The following is a 20,443-nucleotide window of genomic DNA, read 5'->3' as shown; positions in this document are numbered from 1 at the left end:
TAGAGATAAATTTCTTATTAGAGCCTTCAGTGTATGGGATCAGAATTACAACGTGTGTGGAGGATAAATACCAAAACAGACTGGTTGATCTTTACAGCCCGTTTCCATTTTGTAATCTTTATGCAATTCTAGGTAAGAATCTGTTGCCAGTTCAAAAATAAATGATACTTGTATACATATGTTTTGAAAATGTATCAGTCAGAAATAGCATTAACAGCAAGCAAGTACCCATAAACAAAACGTAGCTTCATATTAGCACAATAAATCTCTTTGCGGCAAGGTTCAAAAAGACAAGGTCCATACATGCTTATTAGAGTAATTTGAATATTAGAATTATGGTTTTATTATTATAACCTATGTATTTGTCCAGAGGAGATAAAAATGGGTTGAGATTAAACCAGACATATTGCCACCTAACTCCTGTATGCTTGTCTGATGCCACCCCCAATTTATTTTGGCTTTTTGAACTAAGTTGTCGGCACTGCTCTGGAAGTTGAAATGTTTTAAATGCTTTGCTAACCAAAAAGAGAACTGCCTCTGAAGAAAGTTTTTTTTTACCTGAAATAGAAATAGCAAAAAAACACAAATTCTTTAACAATTACATTCTGTTGCCAGTAGTGCGGCTGTCAATTGTTACACAGGCCTGACAACATCAAATGAATGTGTCTCTTTAAACCTTGCCTATAGCAAAATCCTCCTCCACAACTACAAATGACACCAGATAGCAGACTGCAGAGCTTAACATACCATCACAAATTAGTTTATATCAGGATACAAGTGAAGTAATTTTGAACAAATGAAAAAGCGTGTGTATAAAACAAAAATGGCTACACCAGTATTTATCAGCTCTCCAGAAAACTGGGAGCAATTTATTAAATCTGAATTGTAGAGAATATGCACATTTGACTCTATTTAGAATGCATTGTAGGATCTGAACCTTAGTTTGGAATATAATAAAGTAAAGCCCACATTTGGTCGACAACCTCACCCTATCCCAATTTCGGAAACCAATGAAGATTGACTAAAAGGCTTTAAATTAGCAGCACCGTATCGTGTAAACCAATTTCCTACGCCTAACTCTGATATCTTCCCAATTTCTCCAGAAAGTTGCACCAGGAAGTTGAAATTTCAAATAATCTCAAATAACACTGTAGCTTTCACATTTATGGCATAGAATCTTCATTGCAAAAAGGAGGATTTTATGAAGCAAATTTGCTCCAGATTTTTCTAAAGCTATTCATTATTTTGGATCTGCTACTGTTTAGAAACATTTTCCAACAGGAAATGAAATGGACATAGTCTTTAATCTCAAAGACAATCTAATACAAACTAATTATAGTTTCACTGTGGGCTGACACAGCTTTTAGAAAAAGGACAAAGATTTATTTTTTCCCCAGTAGTGCATACATGTGTTCCTCCCATTGCAGCTCAGTTCTATCCAATTGCTGAGCAATAAAAGGAAAGAAAGACTTGCATTTATGTAGCACCTTTCACAACCACTGGACGCCTCAAAGTGCTTTACAGACAATGAAATCATTTTTGTTTGAAGTGTAGTCATTGTTCTAATGCAGGATGTAATGTAAAACTGAAAGACTGAATTAATACCATATTGGGATAGATCATTTTTATTTGTCAAATAGTGAAGAAAGCTAAATGTTTTGTTTCTGCTGTTAGCCATGCTGTGTGTTCACAACTTAAATATGTCAGGATGAATTCTTTATAATTCAGTTTACGCAGTTCTTACCAATGCTATTATACACAAGATAATAAGAAGTATTTATGAACAAGATGCTAAAGCTGAAGTTGGTTAAAATTCATTACAATATCTGATTCTAGGACTTCGCATTTCATCATCTTGCTTATTTCATTGTAAGACTGAAATTTGCCTTCACTTAAAGGCAATTTGTACAATTGTATAACTCCCGATTTTCTTTATTTAATTACTGTGAATGTTTCTTCTGTACAATTCACTTACTCAAATCACTTGTGTTGCACTGATATTTCACTGCTTTGAATTGGCAAACCTATCAAATGTTGCTCATTTTGATGCATGTCACTCTTAAAAATAAACATCCAAATGGAAGAAGATTTTCTCTGCTCTAGTCAAATTGTAAACCTAATATTCAGAGGAAATCCTCTTCTCCACCATTTGTTTAAACAGGTTTGCAGTCTGTCTCACTCTCTTCTTCCTAAATCTCACAGGTAGCATTTTCCCAACATAGACAGCTCTGGAATTAGGTATAAGTTATGCCACAGCGATCTCAGTTCCTATGCAATGTCAACACCATGCTGTTAGTTACCCACTGTCCTTAGCAGGTATCTGATCTGACAAGCCTAGCTGATGTAAACATAGATCAGTTACACTATACATCTAGCTTTGCTGCAAAGCAGTTTCCAGGGGCTGGATTTTCAATTTGGGTTCAGGAACCTGACGGCCTGATTATTTCTAGGTTTGGACCCTGTGCCGTGTCAGCCTCAACGATGAGACACGATTTTTAAAGACAAAGGCCCTAATTGGGAGTGAGGTGAGTTCGGCACCCACTCAGTGGTGTCAGATGCAGCCTGGAGGCAGGACCTCGTGATGGAGGGTGATTTAAAAAGGCAAACGGCAGCCATGACTGGGCTTGCCGTCGCCTGGAGTAATGAAGCAGCATGGCGATCAGAGGGCCAGCGCTGGCCTGGGCAGGCATCCCCAGGGGGCCCCACATTTTTCTGATGCCTCCATTGAGGTTTTGACGGATGCTGTGGCAGAGAGGAGAGCTGTGCTCTTCCCTCTGTCCAGAAGAAATCCTCCCAGCCAGACCAAGAGGGCATCGATGGAGGTGGCTGAGGAGATCTGCAGCCTAGGAGTCATTGGGAAGATATGGGTGCAGTGCAGAAAGCGCTTCAATGATCTACTAAGGCCTGGAAAGGTGAGTGGCAGGCAACACCCAGGTGACAGGTCTCTAACTCTGTATACACCAGCATGCACACAAGCTGAGGGATTGAATACTCTAGTTCTGGGCCTCGGGTGTCACACACAAGGGGGCTCTTTCTGCAGCATCAGAGTCAGATGAGTTCCCAGGAGATCCCTGAGGCGATGTGCAGCCATGGGCAGACAATGGAGGAGTCCGGGTTTTGAGCGCATGAACTCCTCCATTGAGAGACTGGCCAACCGTTTGGAGAGCCATAGGTGGCATCAGTCTGAGGGGGTGCAAGAGCAACACGCTGAAATACACAGAAACAGTGACATTCTCTGAAGCATTGACCACACAGAGATACTTGGAGTGGATGGCAGCTGCGTCCCAGCTGGTGGCCTCATCCAGCATGCAAAAGCACCATGATTAGGCTGAGGCAGTCGAAGAGGCTGATGAGAGGGGCACCCTTCAGGTGGCATTTAATGATATGACACGAAATGGGTTGTCGGCTTTCCCTTTCCCACCCTCCCTTTGAAAATCGCATTACATTCCAAAGGTGTCATTAGCCAGTGTCGCCGTCCAAAATCGTGATTTTTCAATGCGGCCCGCACCTGACCTTGCCCACAATGGCCGATTGAAAATCCAGCCACGTGTCTCCGTGACACAAGCTTGATAAGATAATGGAAAAGCAAACTTTATGAAATTTGGAAAGAGCCTAGGTAGCCTTCAAATTTCTATCACTAGAAGATATTCAGATGTCCCCTTAGCCCTTTGCTGACACCAACAGTTGCTGTGACTATTGAAAGCAGGGCAGTATAAGAACATAAGAAATAGGAGCAGAAGTAGGCCATATATCCCCTCGAGCCCGCTCCATCATTCAATAAGATCATGGCTGAGCTTTTATATCAATTCCACTTCCTCACCTTATCCCCATATCCCTTGATTCCCTTAGTATCCAATAATCTTTCAATCTCACCCTCAACTCAACAACCGAACATCCACAGCCATTTGGGGTACAGAATTCCAAGGATTCACAACCTTCTGAGTGAAGACATTTCTCCTCATCTCAGTCTTAAATGGCCAATGCTTATCCTGAGACTATGACCCTTTGTTATAGATGCTTCAGGCAGCGGCAACAGCGTCTCAGCATATAAGTTAGTGCCGTTTCTCCATGCTGACCAGTGAAATTAATACAAAACTGCAGAGAAAATTTCACAATTAAATGGATTGCAGAATTAACAGGGGATAGAGAGCACTGAGGACAATGGAAGTGTCCCCACTGCCATTTCAATTGAAACCAGCTAGTTAGTCAGCACAGTCCTGGCCCATTCTGTCTATATACTACAATGCAGTCACATTCCCCCTATTCTGTTCATGTTTAATCTTTCATTTCTGATGAAAGACCCATTACTAAAATGTTAACTTGTCTCTTCTCTCCACAAATGCTACCTGAGCTGCTGGTCATTTCCAGCATTTTTTGCTTATGTTCCACTGTGAGAAGAATTTGATTGTTGCTCCCCAAATAAAATTAAATAAATTGTATTATAAAAAAAAATATGTTCTTTCTAAAGCAGTAAGCAACAGGTAAAAGGAGTTCTGATGGTGTATATTACTACTGAGTACAATACCGTAGCAGATGACTTGAGTAGGAGTTGAGGTTATCCAAACCTTTTTAGCCAATTTAATGAGAGGGAGTAAGCCATCTTTTTACAAGGCAAAGATCATGTGTCAAGTTTAATCCAATGAACATCCAGTCAAGATAAGGATCTTAATGAACTATACGGGAGCATAGATGACCATGAACAGCTTTGGAGACTGGGCAAAGTGCACCTTGTGATACAGTATAGTCTCCAATTGCACTCTTTAAACACAGTTGTTAAACTATTTTCTTTGAATGTGTATATATATCTTATTCAGACATAAACAGAACTACAATGCCACTTCAGATTTATTCTACAAAGATTTTATAGAGCAGAAAGCAATAGGTAAAAGGAAATTTGATGGTGCATATTACTACCAAGTAATTGAGATTCTGCAGCATTTAAACTCCTTTATGTTGGTTTGCACAATTAGCCAGATTTTGAAACAACTAAAATTAAAATTTCCTTTAAGTAATTTTCCACTGTCAGGAAAACCGACTGCCAGATATAAAAGCTGCACTGCTAACTTCACCAAAAAATCTGAAACCCAAGGCATAAAGAAGCCTCGTTTACATTGTAAATCATCAGAACCCTAAAGAAAGATCATTGACCTGAAAAGTTAACTTTGTTTCTCTCTCCACAGATGCTGAGTATTTCCAACATTTTCTGTTTTTATTAAGAAATAGAATAACTTCACTTCAAAAAAAAAACCCATGTTGAATTCAATCTCCCAATGAAAACAGGTTATTAGAATCTACGGTTTGGAGAGTATCTTTTCACTTGTGATTCTGGTGTTATAATGCAGTTTACAGAGATCAAGTTGATTGTGAAGGTTCTGTGAGAAATGAGATTGGGACATCTCAGTTCTTCCAGTGTCTATCCACAATATGAAACATCCGGGCAACTTCATTCAAAGATAGGTAAACAAGGCTTTCCATGAAGCTCCTCAGTTAATAATTCCTATGCTCAGTGTAGAAATGAGGAATTCAAGCCACAAAGATATGATTCAATTTAGATAATCTCAGCTAGGGCAGTAGTTGGGTAACTAAAATTGGTTTCAGTGTCCCTGTGTTAGAAAGGAGGGAAAACATATTAGCCAGAATTTCTACTCGGCTGTCAAGTGATAGAAGGTTCTGGTTCAATTGTGATATCCCACTAACATTCCAGTGTCTGATGATCTGCCATCATTCAGTCCTGTCTTTGCCCCCGCCTCAGCTCATCTGCTCATCTGCTGCTGAAACCCTGATCTGTCCCATTGTTACTTCTAGAGCTGACTATTTCAATGCACCTTCTAGCAGGCCTCCCATTTTCCACCCTCCCTAAATTTGATCTCATCCAAAACTCTGTTGCCTGTAGCCTAACTCGCACCGATGTCCTGTTCACCCATCGTCCTGTGCACACTGACCTACATTGGCTCTGATTCCGGCAATGCCTCAATTTGAAAATTCTCATCCTTGTTTTTAAATCCATCCATGGCCTCACCTTTCCCTACCTCTGTAATCGCCTCCAGACCTACAACCTTTGGAGATCTCTGCACTCCTCCAATTCTGGTCTCTTGTGCATCCCCGATTTTAATCATTCCACCCTTGGGAGACTGTGCCCTAAGCTCTGGAATTCTCTCTCTAAACATCTCCACCTCTCCAGCTATCTTTCCTCCTTTAAGATGCTCCTTAAAACCTACCAACCTGTCCAACTATCTCCTTATGTAGCTCAATGGCGAATATTGTGATTACGCTCCTGTGAAATGCCTTGGGACATTTTAGTACATTAAGTGCACTCTATAAATGCAAATGTCATTGTTTTGGTGACTTCAGGAGAGGAGAACAAAACAACTTTTTAAAAAAATATCCATGCCTCGAAGAAAGTACTTGCATTTATATAGCTCCGTAATCAAATCGTCAGGATATTCCAAATTCCTTTCCATCCAATTCATTGCTCTTACAGGGCGGCACAGTGGCGCAGTGGTTAGCACTGCAGCCTCACAGCTCCAGGGACCCGGGTTCGATTCTGGGTACTGCCTGTGCGGAGTTTGCAAGTTCTCCCTGTGTCTGCGTGGGTTTCCTCCGGGTGCTCCGGTTTCCTCCCACATGCCAAAGACTTGCAGGTTTCTAGGTTAATTGGCCATTATAAATTGCCCCGAGTACAGGTAGGTGGTAGGGAAAATATATAGGGACCGGTGGGGATGTTATTGGAATATGGGGTTCGTGTAGGATTAGTATAAATGGGTGGTTGATGGTCGGCACAGACTCGGTGGGCCGAAGGGCCTGTTTAAGTGCTGTATCTCGAAAACGAAAAACTTGAAGTTTAGCTACTGTTATTAAACTAAAATGGCATTCAGAACAACTACAAAATGAAGAGTTTTGTTACTGTAAATAATGCATTAAGGGAATTTATGGGGAAGAAAGCATTTCTTCATTAAGCTTTATCTACTGAAATATTGAAATCTTTTTCCTATTTTACTCCTTAATTGAGACCACATTAAGAATAAAAAGTACATTATGTACTCAAGAAGTTATTTCAATTGTCACAAATGCTTGAACTTCAGGAAAATCAGTTCCGCAACTTCATTTCGGAAAGCATATCATGCCAATATTTATTCAACACATAGATAAGATTTCATAGCTTGTCATTAGTAACCCAAGAAAATGAGAGGGTGTCCATTTCCTGCGATATCTGCATTGCAACTTTGATTGCATGGCATCAGTGAGCAATTTTGCCATGAATAAAATGAAATCAAAACTGTTACACAATACTGAACACCAAAACAAAGAATTTAAATGGGGTTAAGTTGCCATCATCTTTTTTTTATTGTTTAATGATTGCCAATCAATCTCATGTAGCAAAAATCCATATACTTGCAGCTCCAGCTCTTAAATCAACCCACACACATTTCTGTTTGGGTGATCACCATTCAATTTATAGCTCAATCACTGACTTATTTGCTGTTTACAGCCATTTTGGTGGAAAACTTATAAATTTTTTGACTAAACATCCAAACATGGTTTACATGGCAGCTGTCACACTAATCTTTCAAACAAGTTCAAAACCAAGTACTTTAGATGAGAATAGCCTATCTCAGTATGTGCAGATCTATGCCAATATTTTTAATTCTCACCTATATTATACATTGCTATGCTGAACATAATGAGTGAACTAGATAGACTTTTGACCGCTGACATTAGTTCACAGGTTTATGTTCTCTAACATCAAAATGCCAGTGCTCCATCATCGAAAGTACAAGGAAACAGGCCATTCGGCCCAGCTAGTCCATGTGGTGTTTATCCTCCGCACACAGCAAGCCAATACTCCCCCATCACATGCTGTAAAAGCCAGGCCTAAAAGTGAAGGCTCGACACGTCTAGTATCTGATCCACACAGATCAGGAAGGCCCAAAGTTTCATCCTCAGTCTGTGCTGAGTTTGATCTCAGCCAGGACACAGGTAAACGTCCTACAATTGCTGTCAATGCTCCAGTGTTAGGAAGCGATGTGGTTAAGTCAAAAACTAGTGTGTTAATTTTTTTTTTTAATTATGGAAAATGAGGGGCAAGTTGGCTGAGGTTGTTTGGGAAATTAGATTAAAAGATATGACAGTCGCTGAGCAATAGCCAGCATTTAAAGAAATAGTTCTGAATGAACGTACATCTCCTTGAGGCATAAAACTGCACCTGAAAAGTGGTACGCTTGAGATGTTAAGGATAGTAGTAGATTAAAAGAAGTCTTATAGTGCTACCAAAAAGAGTAGTAAACCTGAGGACTGGGAGGGTTTTAAATGTCAGCGAAGGATGGCCCAGAAATTGCTAAAGAGGGAGAAAGTAGAACAGAGAGCAAATTAGTGAGAAATATAAAAACAGATGGTAACAGCTTTTACAAGAATGTAAAAATGAAGCAATTAGTAAAAGTAAATGCGGATCCCTTAGAGGCAGAGACAGAAGAAATTTTAATGGGGAATAGGGAAATGGGAAAGCTGTTAACCAAATATTTTTTGTCTATTTTCACAGTAGAAGACACAAAGAGCACACTGGGCGACAAAGAGAATGAATATATTGATTTTGATCTTCCAGGATTCCTTAGCGTCTAGAATGGTTCCTAGAGATTGGAAGGTAGCAAATGCAACCCCACTGTTCAAGAAAGGAGAGAGAAAACAGGGAATTATAGGCCAGTTAGCCTGATATCTGCAGTAGGAAAAACGTTCGAATCTACTATGAGGGACGTGGTAACAGGGTAGTTGGAAAATCACAATATGATTAGGCAGAATCAACATGATTTTATAGGAACATAGGAGCAGGAGTAGGAGTAGGCCATTCAGCCCATTGAGGCTGCCTCGCCATTCAATACGATCATGGCTGATCATCTACTTCAATGCCGTATGTCATTTGTGTTTAGAAAGCTGTCAATCTCTGCTTTAAACATACTCAATGACTAGGCTTCCACATTCCTCTGGGGTAGAGAACTCCAAAGATTCACAACCCTCTGAGTAAAGAAAATTCTCCTCATCTTTGTCCTAAGTGGAAGAAAAATCATATCTGACAACTCTATTGAGTTTTTTGAGGGTGTAGCTAGCAGGGTAGATAAGGGGAAACCAGTGGATGCAGTATACTTGGATTTTCAGAAAGCATTCAAAAAGGCACCACACAAGAGGTTGTTACACAAGATTAGGGATCATGGGATTGTGGGGGGTAATATATTAGCATGGATTGAGAATTGGTCAACATATAAAACAAAGAGTAGGAATAAACAGGTCATTTTTGGGATGGCAGGATTAACTAGCAGGGTGCTGCAAGGATCAGTGCTGGAGCTATTTGCAATCTATATCAATGACATAGATGATGGGAACTGAGTGTAATATGTCCATGTTTGCTGACAAGGGAAGCTGGGAAGGAAAGTAAGCTTTGAGAAGGTGCAGAGGGACTGCAAAGGGATATAGGCTGGTTGAGTGATTCGGCAAGAAGATATCAGATGGAGTATAATATGCAGCAATGCAAAATTATCTATTTTGGTAGGAAGAAGGGAAAAGCAGAATATTTTTTAAAAGGTGAGAGACTAGTAAATGTTGATAATCAGAAGGATTAGGGATCCTTGTATATGAATCACAGAAAGTTACCATGCAGGTACAGCAAGCAATTAGGAAGGCAAATGGGTTAGAGGGTTGCAGTATAAGAGTAAGGAAATCTTGCTGCTATTATACAGGGCTTTGGTGAGACTACACCTGGAATACTGGGCTGGATGGGAATTCGCCACCAACGGAAAAGTCGGTGGTGAACCCACTTCCGCCACCTCAGGGATCCATCTCGCATTTTACGGGTCCCTAGGCTTTAATTGTCTCGAGGCGGGACTTCCACCTACTTGAGGAAGTCCCGCCTCATTGAGCTGCTGGCCAATCAGCAGGCCAGTAGCTCTTAGTCCTAGCAGGAAACCGGGAGTGGTGGCCACTGCTGGGACTGCAGCCCAACCAACCAGATGGAGCCAGGAGACAAGGTAAGTTGGGCATGCCTCAACAGGGAGATCGATTCTTCCCTGGTGAGACTGGTGTGGTCGTTTGGGGGGAGTGGGGCATCTTGGTTCCCGGGGGTGGGTTGGGAGATGGGGGCAGCCCTCAATTGGGCATCGTGTGCCCGACTGCCATGGTCTCCCCTAGCCCGGCGCGCGGAAAGGCTGGCAGCCTATTGCTGGGCGGCCTTTCATGTCTCCAGCACGCCCGCTTGCCACGGGTTAAATACCCGTGGAGGTGGGCGAGGGCTCTTAAGTAGCCGCTCAGTGGCCCATCCACCACCACACTCCTCCGCCTGGATTAACTTGTTCTCACATTGAACAACTTCTCCTGCAACTCCACTCACTTCCTTCAAGTAAAAGGTGTTGCTATGGGTACCCGCATGGGTCCCAGTTATGCCTGTCTTTTTGTGGGATATATCGAACATTCCGTGTTCCAGTCCTACTCAGGCCCCCTCCCCCAACTCTTTTTCTGGTACATTGATGACTGTATCGGTGCTGTTTCCTGCGCCCGCCCCGAACTGGAAAACCTTATCAACTTTGCTTCTAATTTCCACCCTTCTCTCACCTTTACATGGCCCATCTCCGACATTCCCTTCCCTTCCTCGACTGCTCTGTCTCCATCTCTGGGGATAGGCTGTCTACTAATATCCATTATAAGCCCACTGACTCCCACAACTACACTTCTTCACACTCTGCCTCCTGTAAGGACTCCATTCCATTCTCCCAGTTTCTCCCTCTCCAACGCATCTGCTCTGATGATTCCCCCCCACTGTGGTTGACAGGGCCCTCAATCACGTCCGGCCCATTTCCCGCACCTCTACCCTCACCCCTTCCCCTCCCTCCCAGAACCACGATAGGGTTCCCCTTGTCCTCACTTTCCACCCTATCAGCCTCCATATCCAAAGGATCATCCTCCGCCATTTCCGCCACCTCCAGTGTGATGCCACTACCAAACGCATCTTCCCCTCCCTTCCCCTGTCAGCATTCCAAAGGGATCGTTGCCTCCGCGACACCCTGGTCCACTCTTCCATTACCCCCACCACCTCATCCCCTTCCCACAGCACCCTCCCCTGCAATCGCAGGAGGTGTAATACCTGCCCATTTACCTCCTCTCTCCTCACTATCCCAGGCCCCAAACATTCCTTTCAGGTGAAGCAGCGATTTACTTGTACTTCTTTCAATGTAGTATATTGTTTTCGCTGCTCACAATGTGGTGTCCTCTACTTTGGGGAGTCCAAACGCAGACTGGGTGACCGCTTTGCGTAACACCTCCGCTCAGTCCGCAAGCAGGACCCTGAGCTTCCGTTTGCTTGCCATTTCAACACAACCCCCCCCCCGCCCTGCTCTCATTCTCACATCTCTGTTCTGGGATTGCTGCAGTGTTCCAGTGAACATCAACGCAAGCTCGAGGTACAGCATCTCATTTACCAATTAGGCACACTACAGCCTGCCGGACTGAACACTGAGTTCAATAATTTCAGAGCATGACGGGGCCCCCCATTTTACTTGTATTTTTAGTTACTTTTTCTTTTTTATATTTTTTTTGTGTTTATTTTATTTTATCTTTGTTTGTTCAGCTTGCCTACCCACTGTTTTTTTTCATATTTGTACTTGCGGCTGTTCAGTTTTCAGTCCGTTAACACCCTATCTGTAATAATGCTTTGTCTTTCAACACACCACTAACATATTGCTTGCCTTTACTCCATGACCTTCTGGTTGGTTATTGTCCTATCTACACCTTCTCCTGAAACGTTAACTCTGCTTCTCTCTCCACAGATGCTACCAGACCTGCTGAGTATTTCCAGCATTTTTTGTTCTTATTATGGTTTTAGCTTAAGTGTACTTAAGGCATTAAGGTGTAGATCTCAGATGAGGAGAAATGTTTTCACTCAGAGGAGTGTAAATCTTTGGAATTCTTTACCCCAGAGGGTTGTGGATGCTCAGTCAATGAGTATAATTTAAGACTGAGATCAAGGGAATCAAGGGATATGGAGACAGGGTTAAAAAGTGGAGCTAACATAGAAGATCAGCCATGATCTTATTGAAAGGTGGAGCAGGCTCGAGGGGATGCATGACCTACTCCTGCTCCTGTTTCTTATGTTTTTATGTAATTTTGGCTAGGGTTCCCACTCCTATTTGTCCTCTATGATCCTACTCCGAAAGGATTAGGTTGTGCTGAGCTGTTCCCCACACTCAAAATATTTGCCACTGCCCAATGTTAAGGCTCACACCTGAACACTTTGTTAAGGCACTGGAGGGCACATGACACCAACAGACCTGCCCCCTACTGAAAAGACAGCATTTTTGCAAGAGGTGAGTGGGAAGAAAGAATTGCATGGCAAAAACTTAACAGGGAATAATTACAAATTGCAAATGGAGAAAAGGTCTACAGCGATCTCATTTTTATTTATTTTTCCACTCGAATTGGCTGCACCTTAGGTCCCAGTAAGAGCCTCTCTATAAAGAGAGGTGAGAGAATGACTGGTGAAGACTCTCCCCTCGATTATTCCTGCCTCACTCCATGGCGCTGTTTGGCACCTTATCAAAATAGATCTCGCTAACCTAATATCTGATGCTTCCTTGGAAACACCCAAGCCATAGTATGTCCTGCTGTTAATGACAGAAGGGTATACCAGAGTGAAGGGTAAGCCAGCCATGACTGGTTAGTTGTATCGGCCAAAATGTCACAAACTATTTCTGCAGGCCTTTGCACACCTACTTGGCAATGACCGGGAATTATTCACTGGTTTAGCAATACAGGGCTGCCACATCTACAGTCATTAATAGTCAAGTATGACCTGAAAATTGGGTCCACCACTTGTAGGTTTTTTTTCTCCACCAAGAGAGAGTCTAACCACCTCCCATTGACATTAAACGATATTATCAGCACTGAACCCCTACCTTCAACATCGTGGGGTTCCCCATTAACCAGACACTCAACTGTATCAATCATATAAATGCCATGGCTACTATAGCAGGTCAATGTTAAATATCCTGCAGCGCGTGACTCACCTCCTGACTCCCCAAAGTTTTCCAAGGCAGGAATATAATAGAATACTCTCCACTTGCAGAATGTGTGCAACTACAACACCGCTCAAGAATAGCGACACGATCCAGCACAACCCAGTCCATTTATCAGCAGCCCATCATATTTAAATATCCAGTCCCTTCATTGGAACATGGCTGTAATGTGTTCTATATACAGAATGTACTGCAGAAACTCATCAAGGTCTCTTCGACAGCACCTTCCAAACTTGCAAGTTGCACCACCTAGAAGGACAAGGTCAGCGGATGCACAAGAACCCAGTCCCCTCCAAGTTACACACCATCCCAACTTGGAAATATAATGTAATTACTTCATCATCGGTGGGCCAAAGTCCTGGAATTCTCTACCTAACAGCATTGTGGGGTTACCTTCAATGCTCACCGACAGATTTGGTACCATGGAGCAGCAAAGAGGGCTACCTCCTTAGATATATCTCATGTAACATTACCTCCATTTTAACAGCCATTTCAGAGACGGGAGCAAATGCCAGACTCGTGCCTACATCTCAGGCTCCCTTTCCCTTCATTATTATGTTTATTCTTATGCTCTCTCTCCCTCCAAACTTAGCACACATTGGTAATGATTTCAGGCTTCTCCAAGGCCTTAAAGATTTTGTCCATATATTATGGCATTTTCCTTTAATTGTCCCCATCCCTTTAAATTCGATTTTCTGCTCCCACTACAAATCTGCTCCCTCGACCTGTATAAATCTGCACTGAAGTCATTCTATTACCTGAGCTAGTTAAGAAAGTTAAAACCCCACTTTCATTTCAGTCTGTCTAAAACCAATCAACAATTTGATGTAAATAATGCCAAATGAGGAAAATCAAAAATAATGTATCCTAAAATGACGAGAAAGTTGGGAAAAGTTTAGATTTTTCAATTGGTGTTATTTTAAGGCAGGCATTAAGCAATGCATTTTAAAAGAGTTAACACCAGTGTTAAAATAACAGCAATGCGAAAATCCAGACTGTGAGGTCTCACAAGATATTTTACCTTGTTTGTGAACAGAAGAGGGCAAGTTGACACAATCAGCAATCAGAGAATTACAAGAAAAAAACTGTTGGAAATCTGGAAAAGTGTATTAGACATGCTTGGTGTTTGTTTCTATATTACTATAATATATTTGTCTAAAAAAAAAGTGATTACAGTTAAGATTTACGAGAATGTATTACTGATGTTCACTCTGCAGTTAAAGACATGTAACAGCCGTAGTAACATTTTCCAAGCTACCTGTTTGGCAGGAAATGAACTTGTTAAGAAATTCCTGATGGTTAATATCCCTTTGAAGAACTACTTTCATATCAGAGTAACGCCTGAGAACACTCATATTTTACAACAGTGAATAAAAGCAAAACCCAGGGTGCAATATGGTTATTTATAACAGGAAAGCGTGGGCAAGCTGTTCGTTTCAAACAATTCACGGCTTACACAGTTTTCCCATTTCCCTCTGGAATGACAGAACTGAGCTACAGATTTCTCTTTGACTACTATCAGTGTTGCTGATAAACAACTCAGAATTCATTTCCATTGACAATATTCTCTTCCTTTCCTTTCCCCATCTCCCATCCTCAGAGATGAAGTTTTTGAACATTTCAAAACCTGCACTTGACAAACTTACCAAGTAACACTCATCTGTAGAGGGCAGCCAGGTTCAGACGACAATGAAGACTAACATTTAAAACCAAACATTGAATGGGAATTCAATACTCCAACTTTAAAACCAACACGGAAGCTGTGGTATTTAATTGTGTTACCAAGCAAACTTAAATTTTGGTTTGAAAACCTGCAATCCATATGTGATTAGCTTAAATTTATATTTGTATTGCCATTTTGTGTATTAATAGAACTTGCAACCTTTAAACATTTTCGGAGTTAAATGCACACAAGAATTTCTGAAACTGGAATCATCAATAAAGGCACTCTTCATGGCTAACTTCAAAACAACACAATTTGGAGCTTATAGACAATGTTGTGTCATGTTAGGCCCCCACCTGCTAAGAACAGGGCACATTGATTTTGTCATGAACATTCATTTTAAATTGTTACTGGAGTGAGGGGAGGACTTGTTGAACAGATCAGCCGTGGCAGGAAAGGCCATTTGCATATTAACAGACAGTGTTTGGAAGGACAAAGCAGCCATTCCCAGACATTCAACCCACAATGGACTTTTGATCACCAGACGTTGAAGGTGGGGGAGCTCACATTCCAGGCTGACTGCTAAGCTGGCTGAATACACAAATGAACATGGTCAAACCAACTAGTCACATGACTAACCTGCTGGGCAACCTGAGTTTTTTGAATTTGTACCAACAGTTTGGGCAGAGTGTCTGTTTGCTCCTGGACTGGGATGATCTCTCTCCTCTCAGCTCCCATATCTTTCTCATAAGCCTCTGAATCCACTGAAGACAGATGAACCCCAAGAGAGAAAAGTCTCCTACAGCGAACAAGGTTTAACAAGAATACTGGGCCCCAACAAAAAGCAAGATCTACCTGCAATCAAGGACTCTACAGTGAGCTCGAAGAACCGTAACAACAACTCTTCAGCTATTGCCTCAAACTTTTCCACTTTATTTTTCTTCTGCTCTTTTCTGTCTCTATTTGCATGTGTGTATCACGTATGCATGCTAGCGAGGGACATGGTGTGTATCTGTAGGTATTAATCGAATTAGAGTTTAATTTTAAGTTTAATAAATTTCAACTTTTCTTCTTTAAACTTAAGAAAGCCTGTTTGTGCTGTTTTCTTTGCCTTATAATTGGAAAGTGGTGAACAAGGATTCACCAAGGGGGAGCTAAAAACACGATGTGTTTAAAATTAAACCCTGTTACAGTAAGACCAGGTGAAGGCTGAAAGGGAACCCTAGACCTCTTTCTCACCTGGTCGTAACAGTTGGCATAACCAAGACTTCCTAGTGAAAGGTTACAGAACTTTATAGGTTAAAGTCCTCAAAAGAACTAAACATTGAAGTCCACAGAATGGTGATTAAACTCGAATAAAAGTCTACAATATATCAAGAGTTTTTCTGTAGCTCCCAGCTACACTGGAACTAAATGAACCTAACAGGAATACTTAGGTGAGTTGGCTGCAACATCACAATTTCAATTGAGTAATACAGGAATAATCATTTGTTACAAAAATAATGCAACCTCTCTAGGCTACTGTACCTTTCTTTGCTGTTCTCTGACAGTTACAGATTTACAGAAGGCAAAACTAATAGAATTTTAGACTGTCAATGATATTCCAGTAATAAAGAGCTGGCAGCTACTGAGTAAGCAACTATTCATCTAACAACAGTGTTTACAAAGATATTACGGATCTCCCCAAGGCACTGGCGAGTGTAATACTAAGCCATGAAATAGGAAGGTCCCCTGTTTCATCTTTCGTTTGTACTGTTATCAAGTCAACAGCTGGTGCAGCAATTGGGGCCCTCCAATTGGTCTGAAAACAAAAGGTGAAATTAGAAAGAGAAAAAAAGGAAAGGAGCATGTTAAAACAAACACTCTTGACAGCTATACAATAATCTATGCTGGAGAAACCATGGGTGTAAACACTGGATCAGGCTTGACACTGATGGGTGACATTGTCAAACAGCCTGTTCATAATTGCCATCTAGGCTCACTGATAAAGAATAACCACTTGGGTAAGATTCTGGAAGGCTGCAATCAATCGTTTAACTGCACTCCAACAGGAGAGCAGATAAAATTGTGAAAAAATAAAAAACATGGACACCAAAGATAAGGTATAGCCACAGACTGAACATCTTTTAAAAGAACAGAAGTTAAGCTACTGTTTATGGTTAGAGAAAAAACAGGTGGCTGATGAACACTGCACCTAAACAAACAAGCTGCCCTTTCCTAAGCGATCCCTATATATTTGGATCACTGCCTTGCACAATAAGTAAAATAAATATAGATAACTTTTGATGAAAAATAATTGGAATCAGACAGATTTAAGTGAAGAGTAATACAGAACATATTCATTATTATCTCCCCTCACATGCCGCTTTTCAGCTGGAAGGGCAAGTAGCTTCTTCCTTGGCCTCTGCCAATGCAATCTTTTACGACTAAGGACACAAGAGTGCTCCAGGGTGACCGCCCCTCTAATTTCTCTTCCTATTTCTGAGGTAGCCACTTGTCTCCAACATTTACTAATCTCTATTCCCCAATTGAGATCAGGGAGTATGATGGTAAATAAAAAGGTAAGCAGCAGGTTAACATGTGTGCAGGAGGGTTTAAGTTCAAGGCAGACTATGAAAGAAGCAGAAAGGAAGGATAATGCAGGAGTTATTATTAGAGATGTTGGAATTCATGAGGGTAAGAAAGCTAGCATAAAGGCACTTTACCTGAATGCTCATAGCATTCCTAACAAGGTTGATGAGTTAACGGCACAAATCATCGCGAATGAATACGATTTGGTAGCCATTACGGAGAAATGGTTACAGGTTGGTCACGACTGGGAGTTAAATATCCAGGGGTACCAGACTATTCGGAAGGACAGACAGACAGGAAGGTAAGGGAGGTGGTGTAGCTCTGATATTCAAGGACGACATCAGGGCGGTGCTGAGAGATGATATAGGTTCTATGGAGAATGAGGTTGAATCCATTTGGGTGGAAATTAGAAACTCTAAGAAGAAAAAGTCATTGATTGGCGTAGTCTACAGGCCACCAAATAATAACATCACATTGGGGCGGGCAATAAACAAAGAAATAACTAATGCCTGTAAAAATGGTACGGCAATTACCATGGGGGATTTTAATCTACATGTAGATTGGTCGAACCAGCTCAGTCAGGGTAGCCTTGAGGAGGAGTTCGTTGAGTGTATCCGTGATAGTTTTCTTGAACAGTATGTAATGGAACCGACAAGGGAGCAAGCTATCCTAGATCTAGTCCTGTGTAATGAGACAGGAATAATTAATGACCTCCTCTTGGAAGGAGTGATCACAGTATGGTTGAATTTAGAATACAGATGGAGAGTGTGAAGATAAAATCCAATACCAGGGTCCTGCGCTTGAACAAGGGGGACTACAATAGAATGAGGGAGGACTTGGCTAAAGTAGACTGGAAACAAAGATTTTATGGTGGGACAGTTGACGAGCAGTGGAAGACTTTCAAAGCAATTTTTCAAAGTGCTCAGCAAAAGTATATTCCAGTGAAAAGGAAGGACTGGAAGAAAAGGGGTAATCTGCCATGGGTGTCTAAGGAAATAAGGGAGGCTATCAAATTGAAAGAGAAGGCATACAAAGTGGCCAAAAACAGCATGAAACTAGAAGATTGGGAAAACTTTAAAGGTCAACAGAAAGCCACAAAAAGTGCTATAAAGAAAAGTAAGATAGAACATGAGAAAAAACTAGCACAGAATATAAAGACAGATAGCCATATATAAAAGACAAATATATAAAGCGAAAAAGAGTGGCTAAAGTAAACGTTGGTCCTTTAGAGGATGAGAAGGGGAATTTAGTTATGGGATATGATGAAATGGCCGAGGCATTGAACAGGTATTTTGTATCGGTCTTCACAGTGGAGGACACTAATAACATGCCAGTAATTGACAAAGAGACAAACGTAGGTGAGGACCTGGAAACAATCATTATTACGGAAGAGGTAGTGTTGGGCAAGCTAATGGAGCTAAGGATTGATAAGTCTCCTGGCCCTGATGGAATGCATCCCAGGGTACTAAAAGAGATGGCAGGAGAAATAGCAGGTGCTTTGGCGGTAATTTTCCAAAATTCGCTGGACTCTGGGGTAGTCCCAGTTGATAGGAAAACAGCAGATGTGACTCCACTGTTTAAAAAGGGAGGTAGACAAAAAATGGGGAATTATAGACCGATTAGCTTAACCTCTGTAGTGGGGAAGATGCTTGAGTCTATTATCAAGGAAGAAATAGCAGGGCATCTCGATAGAAATTGTCCCGTTGGGCAGACGCAGCATGGGTTCATGAAGGGCAGGTCATGCTTGACAAATCTTTTGGAATTCTGTGACGACATTACGAGCAAGGTGGACAATGGGGACCCAGTGGATGTGGTGTACCTAGATTTCCAAAAGGCCTTCGACAAAGTGCCGCACAAGAGGCTGCTGCATAAGATAAGGATGCATGGAGTTAGGGGTAAAGTATTAGCATGGATAGAGGATTGGTTGACTAACAGGAAGCAGAGAGTGGGGATAAATGAGTGCTATTCTGGTTGGCAATCAGTCACTAGTGGTGTGCCTCAGGGATCGGTGTTGGGACGACAATTATTTACAATTTATATAGATGATTTGGAGTTGGGGACCACGTGTAGGGTGTCAAAGTTTGCAGATGACACTAAGATGAGTGGCAGAGCAAAGTGTGCAGATGACTGTGAAACTTTGCAGAGGAACATAGAAACATTGAGCGAGTGGGCAAAGGTCTGGCAGATGGAATACAATGTTAATAAATGTGAAGTCATTCATTTCGGTATGAGTAACAGTAAAAAGGATTATTACTTGAATGGTAAAAAGTTGCAGCACGCTGCTATGCAGAGGGACCTAGGTGTCCTTGTGCATGAATCGCAGAAGATTGGTCTGCAGGTACAGCAAGTAATTAGGAAGGCAAATGGAATTTTGTCCTTCATTGCTAAAGGGATTGAGTTTAAAAGCAGAGAGGTTATGTTGCAGCTGTATAAGGTACTGGTGAGGCCGCACTTGGAGTACTGTGTGCAGTTTTGGTCTCCTTACTTGAGAAAGGATGTACGGGCACTGGAGGGGATGCAGAGGAGTTTCACTAGGTTGATTCCGGAGTTGAGGGGGTTGGCTTATAAGGAGAGACTGAGTAGATTGGGATTATATTCATTGGAATTCAGAAGAATGAGGGGGGATCTTATAGAAACATATAAAATCATGAAGGGAAGATACAAGTAGAGAGGATGTTTCCACTGGCAGGTGAAGCTAGAACAAGAGGGCATAGCCTCAAGATTAGAGGGAGCAGATTTAGGACTGAATTGAGAAGGAACTTCTTCACCCAGAGGGTTGTTACTCTATGGAATTCCTTGCCCAGTGAAGTAGTTGACGCTACTTCAGTAAACGTTTTTAAAGCTAAGGTAGATATCTTTTTGAACAATAAAGGAATTAAGGGATACGGTGAGAGCACGGGTAAGTGGATCTGAGTCCACGAAATGATCAGCCATGATCTTATTGAATGGCGGAGCAGGCTCGAGGGGCCAGATGGCCTACTCCTGCTCCTAGTTCTTATGATCTATATAAAAAGATAGATAAATACTTAGCACATCAATGTGCTGTGCCACCAAGCCATTAACAAAGTAAAAGACTTTGGTCTTTCAAAGATCTAAAACTTGAGTCCGAGCTGAGGTACTGCTGCTGGGCTTAAAAGATCCACAGTAGTTCAAAAGGAAA

At 41.6% G+C, this 20,443-nt stretch overlaps 1 protein-coding gene across 7 annotated transcripts in view; it reads right to left on the bottom strand.

Annotated features, from left to right (window-relative positions):
• The window catches only part of lrp4 (low density lipoprotein receptor-related protein 4), a 472,786-nt gene that overhangs the window by 249,275 nt on the left and 203,068 nt on the right, over positions 1–20,443 (bottom strand). The window lies entirely within an intron of this gene.

This window comes from Heterodontus francisci, chromosome 14 (assembly GCF_036365525.1).
Source record: "Heterodontus francisci isolate sHetFra1 chromosome 14, sHetFra1.hap1, whole genome shotgun sequence".
Classification (NCBI taxonomy): Eukaryota; Metazoa; Chordata; class Chondrichthyes; order Heterodontiformes; family Heterodontidae; genus Heterodontus; species Heterodontus francisci.
Note: the sequence above shows the minus strand (reverse complement) of the source record. Positions and strands in the feature narration are given on the sequence as shown.